Raw genomic sequence first — 9,589 nt, forward strand, 5'->3', positions numbered from 1 at the left:
TTTTACAAAATACCCTGCGAGTGCGACTAGTTTTAAGTCCGTCAAATAGTGCGCACCGCATATCAACGCCGGAAGAAGCATGACAGGTTTTATTGCTCATGCTTGTCCGAAAAATCTGCTTTAGCTGAGCGGGTTCTAGAAAACGGTAACCGCATCAAACTACGGGCTTGTGACACAGTGTAATTAAATCACTGACAACACTCTAAATAGAGACGAAGACCTTCAGCTCAGACCGGCGCTGGATCCAGCGATAGCAAGAGTGAACGGGTCACATGGAATGTAGGATCAACGTATATCGTCCGTCATAAAAGATGGGGGACTGTTTTCATTCCTCGCATAGGTCAGCGCAGTTACTACGGAGACAGCTGAACAAATTTCTACAAACAGCAGGTGTACATTCGACGATTCAGATGTGAGCCGGCAGTGTTGAGTAGCGGACGTGAGACTGCGATGTGTTGCTGTGCCACAAATCAGTAAGGGGCAAGAAACTGAAGGGCTCTAAATCAAAAATGTTCCCACGAGGTTTCGAAGACGAGAAACTTGTGTGCAAACGTCGTCCCATCACCCTGACTGTGTAAAAAAGACAGCAACGCATGGACACCTCCTGCGACTTGACTGAAATTTTTTTCTGGAAAAAATCATGACGAGACTTGGCATTATCAACGCGAATCTAACAAAAACCGTCGAAGTGCAAAAAATGGCTCTAATGGTATGACAAAATTGAACGTGACGGACGAGCAGAACAACATCGCAAAGGACTTTTATGACAGTTTCACATGATTGTATGGACGTTCTGTATGATGTACTCAAGTAGGGCGAGACTATTCAGAGCCCTCAAAATATTGAAACCACCATCATTAATCCAGCCTCGACTAGACTGACGGATATTTCCACATATATGACACAAAGCGCACCTGCACCAGTGATGTCAAATTCAGCGGATGGAGTATACAACGGCCATTAAAATTGCTACACCAAGATGAAATGCAGATGATAAATGGGTATTCATTGGACAAATATACTAGAACTGACATATGATTTTATTTTCATGCAACTTGGGTGCATAGATCCTGAGAAATCAGTACCCAGAACAACCACATCTGGCCGTAATAACGGCCTTAATACGCCTGGGCATTGAGTCAAACAGAGCTTGGATGGCATGTACAGGTACAGCTGCCCATGCAGCTTCAACACGATACCACACTTCATCAAGTGTAGTGACTGGAGCATTGTGACGAGCCAGTTGCTCGGCTACCATTGACGTTTTCAAATGGTGAGAGATCTGGAGAATGTCCTGGCCAGGGCAGCAGTCTAACATTTTCTGTATCCAGAAGTCCCGTACAGACCTGCAACATGCAGTCGTCCATTATCCTGCTGAAATGTAGGGTTTCGCAGCGATCGAATAGAGGGTAGAGCCACGGGTCGTAACACGTTTGAAATGTAACGTCCACTGTTCAAAGTGCCGTCAATGCGAACAAGACGTGTAACCAATGGCACCCCATACCATCACGCCGGGTGATACGTCAATATGGCGATGACGAATACACGCTTCCAATGTGCGTTCACCGCGACGTCGCCAAACACGGATGCAACCATCATGATGCTGGAAACAGAACCTGGATTAATCAGAAAAACTGACGTTTTGCCATTCGTGTACCAACGTTCGTCGTTGAGTACATCATCGCAGGCGCTCCTGTCTGTGATGCAGCGTCAAGGGTAACTGTAACCATGGTCTCCGAGCTGATATTCCATGCTGCTGCAAACGTCGTCGAACTGTTCGTACAGATGGTTGTCTTGCAAACGTCCCCATCTGTTGACTCAGGGATCGAGACGTGGCTGCACGATCCGTTACAGCCATGCGTATAAGATGCCTGTCATCTCGACTGCTAGTGATACGAGGCCGTTGGGATCCAGCACGGCGTTCCGTATTACTCTCCTGAACCCACCGATTCCATATTCTGCTAACAGTCATTGGATCTCGACCAACGCGAGCAGCAATGTCGCGATACGATAAACCGAATCGCGATGGGCCTCAATCCGACCTTTATCAAAGTCGGAAACGTGATGGTACGCATTTCTCCTCCTTACACGAGGCATCACAACAACGTTTCACCAGGCAACGCCGGTCAACTGCTGTTTGTGAATGAGAAATCGGTTGGAAACTTTCCTCATGTGAGCACATTGTAGGTGTCGCCACCGGCGCCAACCTTGTGTGAATGGTCTGAAAAGCTAATCATTGGCATATCACAGCATCGTCTTCCTGTCGCTTAAATTTCGCGTCTGTAGCACGTCATCTTCGTGGTATAGCAATATTAATGGCCAGTAATTAGTAGGATATCAGAAGTTGTTCTTCTTGACGACGGTCATGCGGTTCTTGGTCGAAAGCTCCTGGCGTATTATCTGTTTGAAGGTGCTGGAAGACCACAGTACATTTCATTCACCACCGTGCATAATTATCGTGGAGCTCCACGTGGCATGCTCGTGCGAGAAGACCAACGAGTATGGCAGTGCCTTCCTGTGAGCCATCATGTTGAAACCGAGCGGGGTGGCGCAGTGGTTAGACACTGGACTCGCATTCGGGAGGACGACGGTTCAATCCCGCGTCCGGCCATCCTGATTTAGGTTTTCCGTGATTTCCCTAAATCACTGCAGGCAAATGCCGGGATGGTTCCTCTGAAAGGGCACGGCCGACTTCCTTCCCAATCCTTCCCTAATCCGATGAGACCGATGACCACGCTGTCTGGTCTCCTTCCCCAAACCAACCAACCAATCATCATGTTAAACACTGGCGTAACTCATAGTCCAAATAAACCGGAGAACATCCAGAACGGTTTCTGTCTTACGGGGCTTCCAAGAAGACATACGGTGGCTGCTGTGATGGCTTCGTACCGGCGCAAGACTGGAATAGTCGGCAGCGCCGAAAGTGACCACTGCTTTGAGATCGGATAACGTGCCTCGATAAGTTTCATCTTCTTCTTCATTGGACGGATGTGGCCCTGCACTGCGAGAAACGACGGACGAGAAGTACTGTGCAGCCATCGATAATAGATCACAAGGAAGGAAATGGGGCACCATTGTCTTGAGGAAACTTGCCTTATGTTCTCTGGGACCATTAATCAGCAAGGAAGGCACTAAGAACGACTTGGTAACCAGTCTGTCCTGAGACAACCGGCACCTGTTGTAAGGTAACGAGGTGGGAACAGTTTGCAAGTAAACTTTAATCTCAGTTTCTTTTATTTTTGTTTATTATTTATTTTTTATGCGAAGGAAGTCGGCATTGGCCACTGGCGCGGGGGTGGCTGGGGGTGGCGCGGGGGCTGGAGGGAGAAGAGGGGAGCTGCCTGTCTGGCTCGAGAAGACTGTGTCGTCACACCCCAGAAATGTTGAGGTGTATTTTCCCTCGAAGAAGCCGCTACAGATAGAGGGCGTCACCATTCCCCATCCTTGAGAAGAAGTAGATATTGAATGGACAGAAAAACATTGGGTAGACATGATGGGGCGAGAAAACGAATCCTAAATCACGAATTATTAGCACATCGACCGACCAGAAGAAATGAGGAGTTTCAAAAACAAAAAATACTAATACTATGGGACTTAACATCTGAGGTCATCAGTGCCCTAGACTTAGAACTACTTATACCTAACTAATCTAAGAACATGACACATATCCATGCCCGAGGCAGGATTCGAACCCGCGACCGTAGCAGCAGTGCGGCTCCGGACTGAAGCGCCTAGAACCTCTCGGCCACAGAGGCCGGCCGTTACATAATAAGTCAATATTTACAACAACGGGAAATGACCTGACTTGTGGTGCGGAATCGGTCAAAGCCGATTGGCTCATTTATAAATCGTGCAGTTAAGCGTGGGGCAGACGCCAGCCTGATAAAGTCGCTGGATAGGGCGTCATTCTTGGCTGCGATCATAATGAGGAAGGAAGTGTCGTGGCTGCGTGAATGTTCTATGGACGTACAGTACAGTAACACAATGAATGAGTGCCTATGATTATCTGTCATGACAGTTTTCTGCTATTTATTTACCTGTTCTACTGTACTGATAATATATAAGGATAAGTCGCACCTCTGACGTGGATACGAAGGGCAGCAGAACTTAGTTCCAAGTATTTAAATCTCGTAGCGAAACCGTTATACAATATTTAATTTATTTTTCTCATATTCCAGAGCTACCGGTTGACTCGTAGCATGGCCTTAATTAAACAGTACTGGAAGAAGTCGTGGTGCAATCTAGAAATTAAATGGAGGTAATAAAGGAACGATACTGTGGAGTACAACACACAGTCAAATCCGCGTAACGCCGCACCGTTGTGGCACAAGTGCCCGAAAAGGGCTGGAACAGCACGGTCGCAAATTCAGAGAACTTCCCTGGGCATTAAATTCTTCGAATCTTACTCTGTTTCAGTATTCGTGCGGCCACCTCTACCGGCGTGAATGCACCGCCACGCCCTATCCAGCATGCCGCTGATAACCTATCAGCATCCGATTAAGTGACTTTTAATTCTTTTCTATATGCGCGCTGCAACAGCGGTTTCTTTGGACGCTCACAGGTGATTACAAAAGTTTGACTCGACAGCCAATACGTTGTCAGTATGTTGTTCGGAAGCCTGAACAACAGGAGGCTGATGTACTAGGAGACTGACGTACTAGGACATGCATTGGTACTATGAAATAGTGCTTTGATAATGGCTAGGCACTAGCCGAAATCTAGATTTGTCTTTTAAAACCTGAAAGAAAAGGACGACTGATTGCTGTGCCCTATCACTGGAAAGCAGTACGTAGTGCTCGAATACAAAATATATTCCAAAATCCTGCTGCATATCGACGTTAATGATATTGGCCTGTAATTTAGTGAATTACTTCTACTGACCTTCCTGAGTATTGGTGTGACCGTTGCAACTTTCCTGCCTGTGGGTATAGATACTCCGTCGAGCGAGCGGTTGTATATTGTATCAGCATAATCTGAAAGGAACATAATTGGTATACAGTCTGGACCGGAAGACTTGCTTTTATATGGCCCGCATCTCGTGGTCGTGCGGTAGCGTTCTCGCTTCCCACGCCCGGGTTCCCGGGTTCGATTCCCGACGGGGTCAGGGATTTTTCTCTGCCTCGTGATGGCTGGGTGTTGTGTGCTGTCCTTAGGTTAGTTAGGTTTAAGTAGTTCTAAGTTCTAGGGGACTTATGACCACAGCAGTTGAGTCCCATAGTGCTCAGAGCCATTTGATTTTAACTTGCTTTTATTACGTAATTTAAGTTTCTTCACTACTCCGAGGATATCTACTTCTAAGTTATGTTGGCAACTGTTCTTGATTCTAATTCGGGAATATTTACATCGTCTTCTTTGGTGAAGGAATTTCGGAAGGCTGTGTTTAGTAACTCTGATTTGGCAGCATTGTCGTCGATAGTATTTCCATTGCTATCGCGCAGAAAAGACACAGATAAAGGTTCAGGTGGAACCTCAAGAAGGACGACAGCATTCTGCGTCCCGTCAACGCCATGGTCAACAGAGACACACATGAAGAGGCTGAACTGAGAAAGGTTGGTGAATGATTTCGCAATGGCCTTATTCAAAGAATCATCAAATGTTCAGCGAGCCCTACGTCTTATACCGATTGTAAAACTGGCCATTGCGTTTGTTCCACGTTGTGGGGCATTATAAGGAAAGACAGAACGAGTTCTACAAGTGAAGACCGTCTTCCGCCCACCTGGTCAAAAATGGTCACTGTTTCATAGTGTCAAAAAGACCAGGACTACGGAAGTCAGATGTAAGAGATCACCTGTCACTGAGGAATGACACTTTACAGGCCAGATGGACACTGCTACAGGCTGTTCGCTCGTCAACTATTTCGTCTAAATACAATCAAACTCTAATCCGACCCTCAGTAGTCCGGCATTTAAGGGACTCCTAGTCGCTCAAGTAGAAATTAAGTTCACAACCACAAACTGTCGTGCCCAAGAATGTTGTTAGTTAAATATGATCTTAAATAATGATGTAGATATTTGAAATTGTGGCGTTCTTTACAATTCGTTACAATGGCTTCTCAAAGGAAACAGGTTACACTCAACCGGAAGCTGAAGCTCCAAATTTTAGATGAGTTGAACCAAGGTTCTTCGCAAAAATCCATTGCTGCTGAGTAAAATGTTGACCTGGCAGGTATTTATGACATCAAAAAGAATGACATATTATTTCGACAGTACTCGCCTCAAATGGAGAGCGAGTTGGGAAAACGAAAGTGAGTTTGAAGAACATGATGTAGCTGTTTATAGACAGCTCTCTCTTCTCTCTCTCTCTCTCTCTCTCTCTCTCCCTCTCTGACACACACACACACACACACACACACACACACACACACACTTACATAGTCTCACGTACAAAGCAACGACAATGTAGTTAAGCAATTCCAGCCAGAGGCTCGATAATAGAGGAAAAAACAGTTGTATTTAACAAACAACTTGGTTACAGTAACTTGTTTGCTGCAAACGAGAGTCGGCAGACAATCTGAAAAAAGCGACATAACGTGCTACAGCTGACAGTCACCAGTGAAAGTCACTCAGCTAAGGGAATAGATGCAGAAGAGTTTCTAAAGCAGTTGTGGAGGATGAAGATTTCACTGCTGATGCCTTGCACAATGCTGATTAAACCGACCACCTTTACAAGATGCTTCCCTCAGAAACATTAACTGACAAGAACGAGAACGAAGCTCCTGGGTACAAACTACAGAAAACAGCGCGAGACATTAATGGCGTGTTGTAACGCAAATGAGAGTCACACACTGCCGCTCATGGTAATTTGGAAACTCCAGCATGCCCCTAGCTATCGACACAGAGACTGAAATACGCTACCACTGTAATATTGTCTTCAGAAGAACGCGTGTATGGACAGAGAAATATTCTTTCTGTGGTTCCAAGGAAAATTTTAACCAGCCGTGAGAAAAGAGCTGAAAAAAAGTTCGATTTAAAGCAATGCTTATAATTGACGACGCTCCCAGTCATCATTCTGATGTGACTTTGTGAAGTGCGATTTTAACAAGCACTCTTTCTTCCACCGAGTGTTGCGGCACTGATTCAGCCCATCGACCGGGGAGTTTCGGGGTCAATTAAACGTCATTATCGTCGACATGTAGTTCTTGTCTCTGTGCGGAACGAATGTGAAGAGGACTTCCACCGAGGCTGTGTTGAGGGTGTGGAAAGCGATAAAGTAATGTGACGTTGTTTTCGAAACAGTAGAGAAACGTTACCATAATGAAGAACTGGAGAAAAGTGTAGGCAGTCATTGATGCAGAGTTAAAGCCAGTACCGGGCGACAGCGATGAGCCAGTCAATTCGGAATCATCGGCTGCTGACAATTTGTACACTGAAGTCATACACAAGCTTCCAGGAGGGGGAGGAATAGATGAAGAAGATGTCGCTAAACGTCTGACTGAGGAAAACTGAAGCATACCAAACTTCAAGAGATGAAGAAATAGTAAAAAGCGTTCAGGAAAGTAATGACAAAAGTGATGAAGAAGAGGACATAGGAGGAGAGAGAATGAGTATTTCTCACACTAAAGATGGAAACTAAAGAAATGAATCAAAATTTGTGCTGCAGCTGGGACTTGAATTGCTTACTAGTCTGGTGTGCTAGTCATTACACCACAACAGTACAGGTAACACAGCTGTATGGGAAATTCTAGTCCAATGCCTTCTCTAACATAAACTTCAGTTCATGTCCTCAGCATCGTAATAGACTAGTCCGTGCAGCTGTTTGCTGTAGTGGTGTAATGGTAACACACCTGCCTACTGAGCAAGGGGACCTGGGTTCAAATCCCAGCTGTGGGACAAATTGTAATTCATTTCTTCTGCTTCCATCATTATTATAGATAAAGTCGAGACTCATACGTCTCGAGGAACATTTAATTATTTTTCTCACATCGCTGATGTTGCAGACATCTTCCTCAGGTACGTTATGTAACTACCACATACATGCAGTGCTGATGTAATACGTGAATAGCGGTTGCGTGACAAAGCATGCCCTGGTCGCGTATCGTAACTGTGACAACTAAAAATTCGCGACGTGTTTCATAACGTTGTGATAGTAATGTGAATGTACAAACTCAAGAACTAAGTTTTCTATGAAAATGAATGTGTTATGTGTTTAAGAGATTTCTTATAATCCTCATGAATCTAAACTAAATTTCACATACTTTCAATAACCCTGCCTTAATCCAGCATACATATATGCAAGCAGTGGCCGGCTTAGCAAGAGAGTAGTGTAGAAGAATGTTACCACTGGTATAAGCTGTCCATTGGAAACATCAGGCTAGGTTCGGAAAAATGAAGGGATACACAAAGCGATGTTGACCCAACGACATGTCTTAGAAGAAAGGTTTGAAAAAAGGCAAACCCACGTTTGTAGTATTTTTAGATTGAGAAACATCTTTTGAAAATATTTACTGGAATACACTCTTCCGAATTTTGACGATTTCTGGAATAAAATACAGAGAGCGAAAGGTTATCTACAAGTTGTATGGAATGATACTGCAGTTGTAAGGTTTGAAGGACAATGAAGGGAGGTAGTAGTTCAGAAGTGAATGAGAGAGGGTTGTGACATATCTCCCAACTACAAGACCATCTACAAGGATAATTTACTTACCAGCTATGAAAACAACGAACATTATACTCGCTCGCGTCGCACTAGTACCATTTGGTTTTACTTCTTATTCTGTGTCAGCAACGAACATTCTGCTCGCTCGTCTTGTATTGTTACAACTTGGTTTTATTAACAAAGCAACTAGAACTACCAACAGAAAGTTTAACGTTTTCTTCATAATAAGCTGCTGGACCGGCTTTTATTAGTTAGACTGAAATATTCCTTTATATTTTAGGCGCCACTTGCCCGCAATTTCGGTTGTGTAGGTACTTTCACGTAAGTCAAAATCCTGGGAAGGTAATCATTCCATTTTTTTTTTTTCGCCCGGCTTTGCACTCACTTAAAATCGGGTGTCCAGGCGAAAGTGCGTAATGTTTGTGGAAGGATATTTTAATCAAACTGACGACGGCTAGTAGGGAAGAAAATTTATTATGACTGTAGACTCTATTTCAGATAAATATTGGAGGAGCATTTCAATCATATGACCTGGATCTCTCTTGCTGCAATTGTTATCTGATCATCTGATCTTCGGATAATCGTCAAATCACACGATTCTTCGATATCGCGCTCATCTGAAAATACATCAACCTGTACCGTCAACAGGCTCTGCGACCTTCAAGTTTCCCTGGCGAGACAGTCGATAACACTTTAGCGAGTGATGAGACGTGCTTCGCGAGGTATTTTTTACCAAATGTCTCTTGCGTAAGAGGAAAATTAGAAAGCTTACTTAACTAAAATTTTCACTGACGCAGTTTGTTGCCAGGGATGAAATTCTGCCGATACCATTCGACTATGACGAGTCGTGGATCCAAGGCTACGATTTCAGCCATCACAATTATTGATATGACAATAACAGATGTTGTTTTATGCAACTGCGCTAACACATAACAGTGATTTACTACTACCTTCGCATAAGTAGTGGTATTCGCTACACTCGTTTCTTTGAACA

At 44.4% G+C, this 9,589-nt stretch overlaps 1 non-coding gene across 1 annotated transcript; it reads left to right on the forward strand.

Annotated features, from left to right (window-relative positions):
* Window positions 1–7,757: 7,757 nt before the first annotated feature.
* On the forward strand, window positions 7,758–7,831 carry Trnas-acu (transfer RNA serine (anticodon ACU)). The gene has a single exon. It is a non-coding gene; the product is annotated as a tRNA-Ser (tRNA).
* The last annotated feature ends 1,758 nt before the right edge of the window (window positions 7,832–9,589 follow it).

This window comes from Schistocerca cancellata, chromosome 8 (assembly GCF_023864275.1).
Source record: "Schistocerca cancellata isolate TAMUIC-IGC-003103 chromosome 8, iqSchCanc2.1, whole genome shotgun sequence".
NCBI classification, from domain to species: Eukaryota; Metazoa; Arthropoda; class Insecta; order Orthoptera; family Acrididae; genus Schistocerca; species Schistocerca cancellata.